The 11960-nt window shown below is 44.5% G+C and overlaps 3 long non-coding RNA genes across 5 annotated transcripts in view; 2 read left to right on the forward strand and 1 right to left on the reverse strand.

The window, feature by feature from the left end:
* Nucleotides 1-5469, forward strand: part of LOC116082519 — a 6161-nt gene extending 692 nt beyond the window's left edge. Inside the window, exon 2 of one of the 2 annotated variants that reach the window (XR_004115353.1) lies at nucleotides 1521-4341. This is a non-coding gene — a long non-coding RNA (uncharacterized LOC116082519). Of the gene's footprint in view, nucleotides 1-1520; nucleotides 4342-5083 lie in introns of those variants that run through there. The other variant, XR_004115352.1, reaches the window with a different exon arrangement.
* LOC116082517 overlaps nucleotides 1-11960 on the forward strand; it is a 20219-nt gene that overhangs the window by 880 nt on the left and 7379 nt on the right. The gene's annotated exons all lie outside the window — the stretch shown is intronic.
* The window catches only part of LOC116082518, a 2696-nt gene continuing 214 nt past the window's right edge, over nucleotides 9479-11960 (reverse strand). Inside the window, exons 2-3 of the long non-coding RNA XR_004115351.1 lie at nucleotides 10788-10988; nucleotides 9479-9526 (exon numbers count right to left, since the gene is read on the reverse strand). This is a non-coding gene — a long non-coding RNA (uncharacterized LOC116082518). The remainder of the gene's footprint in view (nucleotides 9527-10787; nucleotides 10989-11960) is intronic.

Here is an 11960-nt window from a genome sequence, read left to right on the forward strand (position 1 = left end):
TCTCAAACTCAGAGATCCACCTGCCTCAGCCTCCTGAGAGCTGGGATTACGGGCACACACTACCACTGCCAACCCTGTACTTATTATTTGGTGGTTGAGAAAAGAAGTAAATTCAGTCTGAGGTTCCAACTAGTTAGAGAGAAGTCAGCAGGAGGTGCTGTAGGAATTGACATGCGTTCCTGGAACTGGTAGAACTCGAGCCATATATTCTTTGAAGTTTCTGGGCAGTGAATAGGTGACCTGCTTCCTCACCTCTGCCTCTCAACTACTTTAAGAAAACCAGAGCCTTGCTGGTAGTCTAGAAACTTCATCTTTTCTCCTCTGTTGTCTCTGGCATTTGGCGTAGTGCCTGCTGTGTAATGAAGATTTAGTAAGTGTTTGTTGAGTGAATGAAGGATTGAATGGATTAGTTTAATGCGTCATTGCTCTTGACAGTTTTGATGGAGCTGTGTTTGCACTGGGAAATGTTCCTGCTTTTCAAAATTAGTTTCTGAGGTAAAGGCCTGTGCTTGCAGAGAACACTGGAAGCACGTGATGCTACGGAAGAGGGGAGATCACTCAAACAACAAGTTTACATCGTCTGAAACTGCCCCTCCATCCATTCACTAATTAATGTACTTACTTATAACATGTGTTGTATTTGGTGTAGGCTTGATGCTTTTAGATATTGCAAGTAAAAGATGCTGGAGACCCATTCTCTTGCCCTATATAGTGATCTTAGAAAGATGTAGTTCAGACCCCTGTACTACAGGGATGCCCTGGGGACATGCAGCACCCCTTAGAAATTAGAAAGCAGTTGGGTTGCTGGCCTTATCTCTGCTAGCTTGCAAATTTAGAGCAGCTATTTCTTAGGGCTAATGCCCTACCTGGGCAGCAACTCTACTGTCCTCTGGCCTGCTGTCCAGAAAAGTTAAGTTTGACCTTGTCTGAAGACACCTTGATCTCAAGCAAACATGGCTGCTCGCAGAACTAATTTCCAGGCTCTGCAAGTGACTCCGTGGGGCCCACAAGGAAAAGTCCCAGCTCATTTGAGCTTTGTCAAACTTTCTAACCATGCTTACTCCCAACCATGAAGAAGAGCAGAAGCATCCATGAACAGCTTCTTTTTTTTAACTTGCTTTCCCTCCTACAGTTCTGGGAACCTGGCAGTGGCCTTCTCTAGCAGAGGTGGAAGTCAAGGCTCAGAGACTACAGGTGTCAAGAGACAAACTTAAGACAAACTCAGCTGCAGATCCAATTGTCTTTGCTTTGTAGCATTCACCTGGCCCAGAGGTTTCCAGATGCAGGCTGGCTGGCCCTGACACTTGGACGGTTACTAGACATATAAGGGGCAGAGAGCTCGATGTGCTGTAGAAGCTCATGCAATCACTTCCACACTGGAACAGGTCATTCAGAGCAGCATGATTCTGTGTTTCTGGACCACCACCTGCCATCTGTGGCTCAGAATAATCTTTTTCATATTTCATTTAGGCTGAGCGCTGTTTTTGCAACAGTAGTTAATCCTTGCCTCTATTCCACAGAGCACGGGAACTAAGGAATACAGGAAGATGGAAGCAAGCCTGCCTGTTAGCTGATGTTACGGATATGAATCTTCAACAACACCTGTGCTCCCAAAGACCCTTTTGTTTAATATGGTTCTTGATGTATTTTTAGATGTGTAAAAGTTCAAAAGGTTTCCCTGGGCTCGGGTATTTGAAGCCTGTTGTGAAAAGCAAGTTGCTTTTCTAGTAATGAATGCAACTATGAGAGGTCTTAAGTACAGAGCACCCAAGAAGAGTATAAAGACATGCCAGGAGTTTGAAGTCCAAGAAAGAGAATTCCTAGTATGCAGACTGCTCTAGTGACCTTTAAGCACAGGAAGGCGTCTAGTTATTGAGTTGTTTGACACATTTTTGTAGTGCTGGGACCTTATGCCTGCTAGGCAAGTGTTCAATCATTGAATCACACCTGCAGATCCCTAGAAATGCTCTTAATGCCTCCCAAAAGGCTATACCTCATTTCAGTTTTGCTTAACATTGACAAGAGAAGGGAGAAAACACTGGATAAGATAGAGAACATAGAAGGAGCTAAAGATGGACCAAGATATTCCTCAAGTAAACTAAGGGTCCTGCAAGGATCTGCAATTGTGCTGGCTAAGATGTTGTCTGTGTATTTGAAGGTTGTTATGCATTGTTTACATTTTCAAGCATGTCTATAAGGCAAGAGATCTTGGGATATAACGGTAATGAATACCTGCTACATCCTTCATAGCTTGGAACTGGAAACCTGACAGGGATAACTCGTGGATAAAGAAAGGACAGACAGACAGACAGACAGACAGACAGATAGAAAAATCTGGACTGGATGGTCTGTGCTTGCTCTGACAGAGGGCTCCTACTTCACAACCGTGGAACCCAGCAAGCTTATTATGTACAGCTTAAGGAGGAGGGGGAAGCTAGTCTCCATGGAAGACCTCTGTAGTAGAGCCGTCTCAGACTATAAACATCAGGGAGGAGTATGTGTTGATCAGAAGGTCAAAGCTTTCTGCATGCTCAGCCAGTGTTCATACAAGGACCAGAGGAAGGCCTTGCCACATCCTAGAGTCTGACCTGGGAAAATCTTTGTCACTCCTGTGGGTCTGAGGCATTGGTGTCCTTGATATAACCATGCTAATGTCAGGAAAACACATTTACCCAGGACTTCATCAGCTCTCTACAGGTACCTTCACAGATTCTTGGTTCTAAGCATCCCAGAGTCTCACTCAGCAGATATCATGGTCCAGTGTGTCTGGGGCTATGCCAGAGTCAGTATTATTAGTTACTGTCTACATAATTTTGATATGAAATATGATTCAGAATAATCTCAATAAGAGAATTGCCTAAACAAGACTCATATCATGACATTCCAGTTGATATGCCAGCATGGATGGGGGAGAACTCACAAGGTCTTACCCCTAGATGAAGAGCTACAGGCAGGCCATGGCTGCTGAGACAGAGAAGCAATATAGCTGCCCTCAGAGATCATCCAATCCCCTTAAACACATCTATATATGAGCAACGTTAAATGGACTCAATTCTGTGTGTGTGTGTTGGTGAGACAGGAGTTGCTGGTGGGGGAGAGGGAAGAGTGAAAATTATTTAAACACAACATGTATAAAATCCTCAAAAGCACTTTCAATTAATAAGAATTTAAAAATGAGTATTGACCTCAAATTATGCTGCAGAAGTAAAGTGAGAAAGACAGCATGGTCTTAAAACAGAGAGGTAGACCTATGAGACAGAAGTCAGGCTCTAAAAATAAACCATAAAGCTATGGGAACTCAATTTTTGACAAAGTAACAAAAATATATAGTGGAAGCCTAGTCAACAGATGGAGCTGACAAAACTGGGCCCAACCTGTAGAAGGATGAAACTAGATGCACATCTTTCACCCTATATAGAAAATCAACTTGAAGTGGACCAAAGACATCAAGTGAAAGCCAAAAGTCTGAAACTGCTAGAAGCAACCAGAGGACGTTCTTTAAGATACTTGTTTGGGCAAGAATTCTCTGAACAGAACTGCAATAGCACAAACACTCGCCCCCAAGAGCCAACAGATGGGGCTACATAAAATTAAAAAGTTTCTGTATAGCAAAAGAAACTGTCAGCAGAGCGAAGAGCCCGCAGTGTGGTAAGACTCGTCACCAGCCAGGCTTCAGGCAGGAGCTAAGATCCAGGATCTACAGAGAAGCCCAGAAATGAAACAGCCAAGATAGAAAAGTGCCCATCAATCAAGGAGCTAGGGAAATGGACTGTCCGATTCTCAAAAGAAGAAACAAATGGCCAGCAAGTCCTTACAAGTGTTCTCAACATCCCCAGTCCCTGGAGAAATGCAAATTAAAATTATTTTGAGTTACCACTTCACCCCAGTCAGAAAGGCTAGCACCAAGAAATCTAACAACACGTGTTAGAGCAGCTGTGGGAAAGAAGGATCCTTATACACTGATGTGTGTGTGTGTGCGCGCGCGCGCGTGTGCGCATGCACATAAATTGATACAACCATTCGGGAGATCAGTGTGGAGGTTCCTCAGAAAAGTAAAAATAGATCTACCATATGACCCAGTTATCTGACTACTGGGCATACTCAAAAGACTATATCTTACTGCAGAAACACTTGCACACCCATGGCTATTACTGTTGCATTTACAATAGAAAGAGTGTCAGACCAGCCTAGATGTCCATGAACAGGTGAATGTATAGTGAAAGCATTGGTACAGACTAACGGATTATTATAGTCAGCTGTGGGAAAAATGAAATCGTGGGGGTTTTTAGGAAAGTGGGTGGATGCGAAAGGCATACTATTAAACAAAGTGACACAAATTGAGAAAGACCCTGTGTCTCACATGTGGCCCCTCGCCTGTAATGTATACACATAATCTATGTAACGTCTAAAAATCTGGAAAGGAGACCAAGAGAGGGTGATATTAGGTGATAAGGAAGGATGGGGGGTAGGCTAAGGACACATGGGACATTAACTGTGGAAAGAATGGGGTGGGGGTGGGGCCATGGGAAGGGAACAGAGTTGGGGAGGTGCGAGAGGAGAGAAAATATTGCCTAATGGTATCTACCATATTATATGCTGATTTTTAAAAACGGCATTTAAAAGGGAGTATCAGGTCCGTGGGCTTGCATAAAGCACTTTGTGTATCACTCCTTTAGCTCTCAGTTGGGCCTCCAGTGCCTGGCCTCATCATGCTGGAGTTCTGCCCATCAGTGAGGAAGGTGGCCTTCTAGATAGAGCAGCATTTTTTTTCCTAGAGAAAATCCATTCTGGATACACACATCCCTTTGGACTCGTGGTTCCTTTTGTTCTTGGACAAAGAGGAATCACACTGATAAGCACTTTTGATTTTTAAAATTCCGAGTAAGCAGTTGACAGCTGCAATCAGCCATTTGCCCTGCACTTTCTGCCTATTGTCTTTGCTGTTACCAACAAAATGACCCTTCAGCATTTCTAGCCGCAGCCAATGGCAGCTGTCTCTGTGGGCTGCTCCGGAAAAGCCCGCAAATGCCAGGACTAAGTTTCTGTCTACTCACCAGTGACCTTTTTCCCTTCTGTCTTCCAGGCTGCTGCCAAGGACTCCCTGGACAGCACCCCAGGCCCTGACTATTTATGATTCCTGTTGGCTCCTGCTGTATACAGCACAAAGCCCACACCATTGCAGTCCCTCCTAGCCCGCCTCCTTTCACCCCTGCTTTCAGGCCTGCAGTTGTCCCTGCATGAGCCACCTCCAGCAGTAGAGGCCTTTAGTGATGGGGGAGGGGATGCACTTGCAAAGCAGAGAGTGAAGCAGCATCGTTTTCCAGGGACAGACTGGACCCAGAGGACAAAAGAGAAAATGGCAGCTCTACTTCCTACACAGAGCATTGCGTATAACCATATCCCCCAAGAAGTCCCCATTTGGTGGCCTTTGGATCCTGCTCACTGATCCCCAATAACATTACATGCTCTGATTCTCTTGATGTCAGTTGCCTCTTTGCATCTAAAGTGGCAGCTGTCCAGTATGTTTTCTTCCGTCTTCATGCCTAGCAAAGGCCTGGCTCAGAGCAGATCTGGATCAACCCTAGTTGAGCAAATGAGGGAGTTTACCCATTGTGGGACAATGATGTTGTTACTTCTCTGGGCTGAGGGAGAAGAGGGCTGACATTGAGGCTGTGACCTTGGTGACATTTAGAGACCAAAATGGGCAGTACAGATGGCCCTGGTGACAAACCACTGGCAACAAGTCCTTGCCTCTGAATGTCTTTTCCCTTCGAGTTCTTCTCTCCCTAACGCTTGGACTGAATTTTGGTTTTTGTTCAATAGGGTTTGAATGGCATTAAGACCAATTGAGCTGAATCTAAGTTTCTGCGAGTTTGGCATATGCTGGACCCTCTATTGCTCAAGTCACATTTTATTTATGGCTTTCTGTAGCTCCTGGTTCTGCCATTTTCTATTCAACCAAGGGTGAATGTTTTGTTCATCTTCTACTATGGACTTTGCCTTATCGAGGACCGCCATTGCCAAATACCAGAGACTGTGTGTCATAAGCAAGAGTCATCCATTGCCTCACAATCCTGGAGGCAGAAAACCCATGTTGGGGACATAGCCCAGTTGGTTGAGTGCTCTAACATGCACCAAGCCCTGCCTTTGATTCCATCATTACACAAGCCGGACATGATGGCACGTGTCTATAGTCCCAGCCCTCTGGAGGTAGAAGCAGAAGGATCAAAAGTGTAGGATGATCTTGAACTACATAGAGAGTTTGAGGCCATCTTGGGCTACATGAAACCCTGTTGCACAGTAAACTTCTGAGATGGGAGAGTGAGCGGGTTTAGCTAGCTTAGTTTCTGAGTCCTCTTACACAGGGTGGTCATTCCTCCTCCTGTGTCCTCAGAGACCATGCCTCTCAGTGTAAGTGCACCCTAATTGCACTTCTTTTTTCCTCTAACCACAATTTTATTTTTATTTTAGAAATAACATAGGATAAATTCGGACTTCTTTTTACTTCAGTTCTATGAACTTTATTTTTATTTTTTTGCTTTTTTCCTTTTGTTGAAAATAGATTATTTTCTCACATCCTATCATATCCTGATTATAGTTTCCCTTCCCTCTACTCCTCCCAGTTCCTCTGCAAGCCCCTCTCCCAATCTGAACCCACTCACTTTCTCTCTCTCCCTCATTAGAAAAGAACAGGCTTCTAAGAGATAATATTAAAATATAACAAAATAAAATATAATAAGACAAAAACTATCACATCAAAGTTAGATAGGACAAACCAACAGCAAGAAAGGAGCCCAAGAGAAGGCCCAAGAGAAGGCTCATGAATCAGAAAACCATGAATTTACATGCCCAGGAATCCCATGGAAACACTGACCTGGAAGTCATAATATGTAAACAGAAAGTCTTGGTGCAGACCCTCGAATGCTGTCTCATTCTCCATGGGTTCATAAGCATTTCAATCATGTTGACTTGGTGTCCTCTTCCCCTCCCCCCCCCCGACTTTTTTCAGGGTTCCCTGCAATTCCAACTTCTTGTTGGAGCGCTGGCCATATTGACTAAAGCCCACATTATCTCAATGTAACACTTTGACAACCTTATCTCCAAACATAGCCACATTTTCATGTATTGGGGGTAGGACTTCTGTATGGGTTTTCGAGAGAACGAATTTCAGGCCCTATAGACCATAGGCTTTTCTCATTGTTTCCATGGTAATAAGCTATGCGACAAGGAGCATCCTTGTGCACAGTATAGGCCTGGCAATGCAAGATAGGTATGGTGGAGGCCAATGTTAGGACGCTTATGTGGAGAAATAGACTTTCTAGTAGGCTTCAACAGAATTGCTTTGAGTTTGAGGTCAACTTAGGCTATAAGACGAGAGTCTGTTTAAGGTGGAAAAAAGAAATAGAATCTCAATGTGCCTGTATACTCTAGTTCCCCAGATGGGCACATGACCCTACCCTTTCCTTTTCTTGCAGTGTGGAATAGCTCTCCTTGACAATATTTAAACCAGTACTTGGTACCACTGTGTGTGTGTGTGTGTGTGTGTGTGTGTGTGTGTGTGTGTGTGTGTGTGTGTGCAGATGCCTTTCCTTCGGCACCAACATCTTGTTTTTGGAGTCAGACTTTCTCGCTAGCCTAGAGCTTACCAAGAAGGGTAGGATGGCTGGCCATTTGGCACCAGGGATGCATCCTTCTTTGCTTCCCCATTACTGAGCACACTGGACTTTCTTCTGGGTTATAGTCAAACGTGGTCAGGTCATAGCAACAGGAACTTGAAGGAGCTGGTCATACCGTAGCCACAGTCAGAAGCAGAGTAATGAGTTAATGCCCGCAAGCTAGTCACCAGCTCACTTTCCCTCCTCTTTCCTATACAGCTAAGGATCCCTTGGTTAGGGAATGTCACCATCCACAGTGGATGGGTCTTTCTATTCCAATCCTCATAATCAAGGTAAGGCACATCCACAGGCCAACCTGCTGATCCAGGCACTGGAACACCCTTCCCAGCAGAGTCTAGATTGGGTCATGTTGACAATTAAAACCAAGGGAGATACCAAGCAGCACTGACCAGACATACATTCATTGATTATTTATTTATTGTCAATGTGGTCTTTGTGGGGGGAAACTTACAGAGGAAAAGTAATTCTCCTCCTGCAGCCTGCTCTCAGCTCTCTAGTTCTGTTTTCCGGAAGCAGTCCCCGTTTTCTGTTGTACCTGTTCTGACAGTTCTCCACGTGGAATCTGGATTTAGCTTGCTGCAAGTATGCCACATTATGAGACTTTCTGCATGTCACTCTATAACTTCCCAAGTATTTTTATAAGTCAGCTTTATTTATTTTGTGTATTATTGTGTGTGTAACACGTGTGCATGTGAGTGTAGGTCATCAGGCTTGGCAGCAAGCCCCATTACCCACTAGCCCTTAATGACTCAGCTATCTCGCCTGCCCCTAAACATTGTTTTTAATGTCTGTATAAGTCTGTAAATGAGATTATCATGGATTCAAGAAATATTCCCCTGATGTTGGCACTTGATTAATGGTTCATTTATTAAAAAATAATTCTAGAAAAAAGTGGAAAACACAGATATGTTAAAGCACCCTTTGCCTCAGCGTCAGTCAGCCCTACATGGTATCTCTAGGTTTTTATTTTACTATTTTAGTTTTTATTTTTGGTTGTGCCTTTGGAGAGACATTTCTTTTTACAGAAGTCTGATACATCCCAGGCTTACAGGGACATCTCATGCCGAGGAATCTCCCATCCATTTCTGCCCCAGTAAGCATGACAGATCGTGGAAGCGGAGGATACTGAAAGGACTGCCTGGCTTCTGTGTGTCTACTGTGCGCTTACTTTTGGCAGGGGTCAATCCGTCACAAGCCTTTGCTGTTTAACCACTGCTACTCAGAAATGACTTTGGTATATCTTACTGCTCGTCACCACTTGGGGATGGAGTGTCCAGGAGTCATTCTGTCCACCCCCCTAAGCAGAAAAGGGCCTGTATTTGCTCTCTCAATGAGCATTTGTACAGGGAAAATGGACCTTAAGGGCAAAACAGGACTTATAACCTACTACCTCCAAACCTACCAGGTATGGACAGAATGATTAGTAAAAAAATTAGCGAAAAGAGCATCAGCAGACAACGCTAATAACATGGGGCTACATAGTGAGACTTTCTCTCAAAAACTAAAACAAAATTAAATTGACAACCTATAAACACATTTTGGCACTGGTAGAATCCAACTGACCAAAGCATGTACAATTAGTTTTCATGTTCTGATTTTATCACTGGTCAGCAAAGCTGAAGTTGAAACTCTGAGAGGCTGCATAATGTAGTGCTGTCCTTTAAAAACTTCTAAAAACTCAAAGCAGCGGTTTGCAAACTGGAGCCTCCCCCCCTCCCCTTCACCCCTTTCTTTCTTTTTGAAGACAAAGACTCATCTCTTACCTAGATAAGGATGATTTAAAACTTCTGATCCTCCTGCCTCCGCGCTGGAACTATCATGCTGGTGCTGGGGATGGAACCCACGGCTTCCTGCAGGCCAGGAGAGCTCCACTATTGAGCTATGTCCCCAGCTGCAAATTGGATTCTAATGCTAACCCCTCACCCATCCCAGTAAGCAAAGGCCACAGCCGGCTCTAATGGTTAACGCGCACGTGACACATACATTCACAGTGGTAGTGTGGTCTTTAGTTCCAGCAGGAAGCCAGAGGAGTTATTCCCAGAAGAGAGCTGTTAAACCCAGACATGCTGCCTTTGGGACTTTGCTGGATCTGTTTCCTATGAGTCTGAAGCAGCTACGGTTGGAGAATGACAGCAAAGAGCTGGGAAGAAGCTCTGCAAAGAGAGCCAGGGTGTGTGGGAGTGGACACAGGGTGGTACAGCAGCTTAGTTTTTGATTTGAAACAGGGGCTCCTGTTGCCTGCCCTAGCTGCCTTGAAATTCCTGGGCGCAAGAATGCTCCTGCCTCAGTTTCCCTTGCACTTTGGGCTACACTGGCTTTTGCTTTTGCTTTCACAAAGCAGCCTGGGAAAGAGGTAAAGGAGTGAGTGATTCCTGGGTTAATGGTTTCCTAGCTTTCTAAGCTTCAGTGTGTGTCTTGCATCACGCGGTATGAACGGAGACCAGAGAGCACAAGTCTGTGGAGTCCGTTCTCCCCTTCCACCTTTGTGTGAGTTCTGAGTACTTAGGTAAGGAGAACTGTGTATTTTGAGGATTTGGGGGGTGGGGAGATGGTTGGACCGATAAGAACTCTTGCTGTTCTTCTAGAGGATTGGTTTCTAGCACTCACACCATGCAATGTAATTCACAACCATCTGTAATGATAGCTTTAAAACATCAGAAGCCCTTTACAGGCTTCTGAAGGTGCTCGTGCGCGCTCTTTCCCTCTCTCTCCCTTTCTCTCTCTCTCTCTCCCTCCCTCTCTCTCTCTCTCTCTCTCACACACACACACAGAGAGAATTTAAATCTGTATTTTTATTTTATGTGTATGAGTGTTTGCCTGCATATATATATGCGCACTACGTGTATTCACCATGCCCAAGAAACCAGACAAAGGCTTGGAACTGGAGTTAGAGATAGCTTTGAGCCATCATGCAGGTGCTTGGAACAGAACCCAGCTCCTTGGCAAGAGTAGTAAACATTCCTGATCCCTGAGCTCCAGCTCCTGAAACAAGTCTTTTTTAAAGAGGGAAGAGAAGCACCTCTATCTCGCTGAGCCATTCCCCTGGCCCTCAGCCTAATTTAAAGTCTACACCTTGCAGCGTAGGTTTGAGAGGAAGCAATCCCGGAGTACCTGAGAAATAACCGAGCCTCTCAGTACAGGCCAGCTACCAATCTTTGCTTGAATGCGATTTCTCTGAAGTGGTGTCAAGTAGCGCCCTCTTGTGGCCACTTGCAGTAATTTCAGGTGGCTCTTGCTCGTTGAATTTCAAGCCCAGAGTTCCTTTGTGACTCAGACACTCTCCGCTGCCCCCTTGGAACAGTAACTGCTGGTCTGTCATAGAAAAGGCCGCATTCTTATCGAGTGAAATGCTGTAAAAAAAATTGATGACTCCCCCAGTTGCCTCTTCCTACTTTAGTTACAAATAAAAATAGGATGGTGGGTAGACTTAAAAAAGCAGATGCATTGGAGGTGAAAAACCAGCGGTTGAGGCTCATGCTTTGAGTTTGCTGTGTAACTTTGGAGAACATGAACAGCCTTTCTGTACTCTTCCTGTTAGGTGAGTCAGTAACTATGTGAGGGTTAAATGAGATGGTGTGAGGAACTGAGTCAAAGATTTCGGCAGCGATTGTATAGCTTAAATACGTCATGAAGTTCTTTTGAGTATCACTCTTCTGGCCTGTGAGAGGGAAGATGGCCACAAGTTGCTTGTTTTAACCTTGTATAATTTGTCACTTTGTCTCCCACTCCGAGCCTCTTCCCTCCAGTAGGGCGCTCCCAAGTCTGTGGTTGTTAGTGTGAGCTCACTTATTTGGGTCTACAACTTTGTGGAAGACGTTTTGTTTTCTACGTAATTCATCTTGACTGACTAGTTTCTGGAGGGAAATGCAGGCCTTTCATAGTTCCTTTGCTGACAATTCAATGTTCTTGTCCTGGTGGCTTGCATACATTTCTGAACCAAGAAAGAAACTCATTCTGGGAAAATGTAATCTTCAGGATGATCTGAATGTGGCTTACTTATGACGGAGCAGCACAGACACCTGTGTGTTCCTGCCTGGGGTCACCAGGCTCAGCCATGCTGTGGCTTAACTCTTCCTGCCTGCCTTGCTTTTCAACAGAACATAGGGCCCAGGTATAATCTGTAAACTGAGTTTTGCTCATTAGCATACAGCGTGGTAGAAGAACGTGACTGGTCTCTTATGTTATGTTATGTTATGTTATGTTATGTTATGTTATGTTATGTTGTCATGTTATCTTTTGCTTCGCTTTGTTCCTTTCTTGGGATGAGTTCTTTAAACCCCCCCC

Source organism: Mastomys coucha, unplaced genomic scaffold, assembly GCF_008632895.1.
Source record: "Mastomys coucha isolate ucsf_1 unplaced genomic scaffold, UCSF_Mcou_1 pScaffold7, whole genome shotgun sequence".
Classification (NCBI taxonomy): domain Eukaryota; kingdom Metazoa; phylum Chordata; class Mammalia; order Rodentia; family Muridae; genus Mastomys; species Mastomys coucha.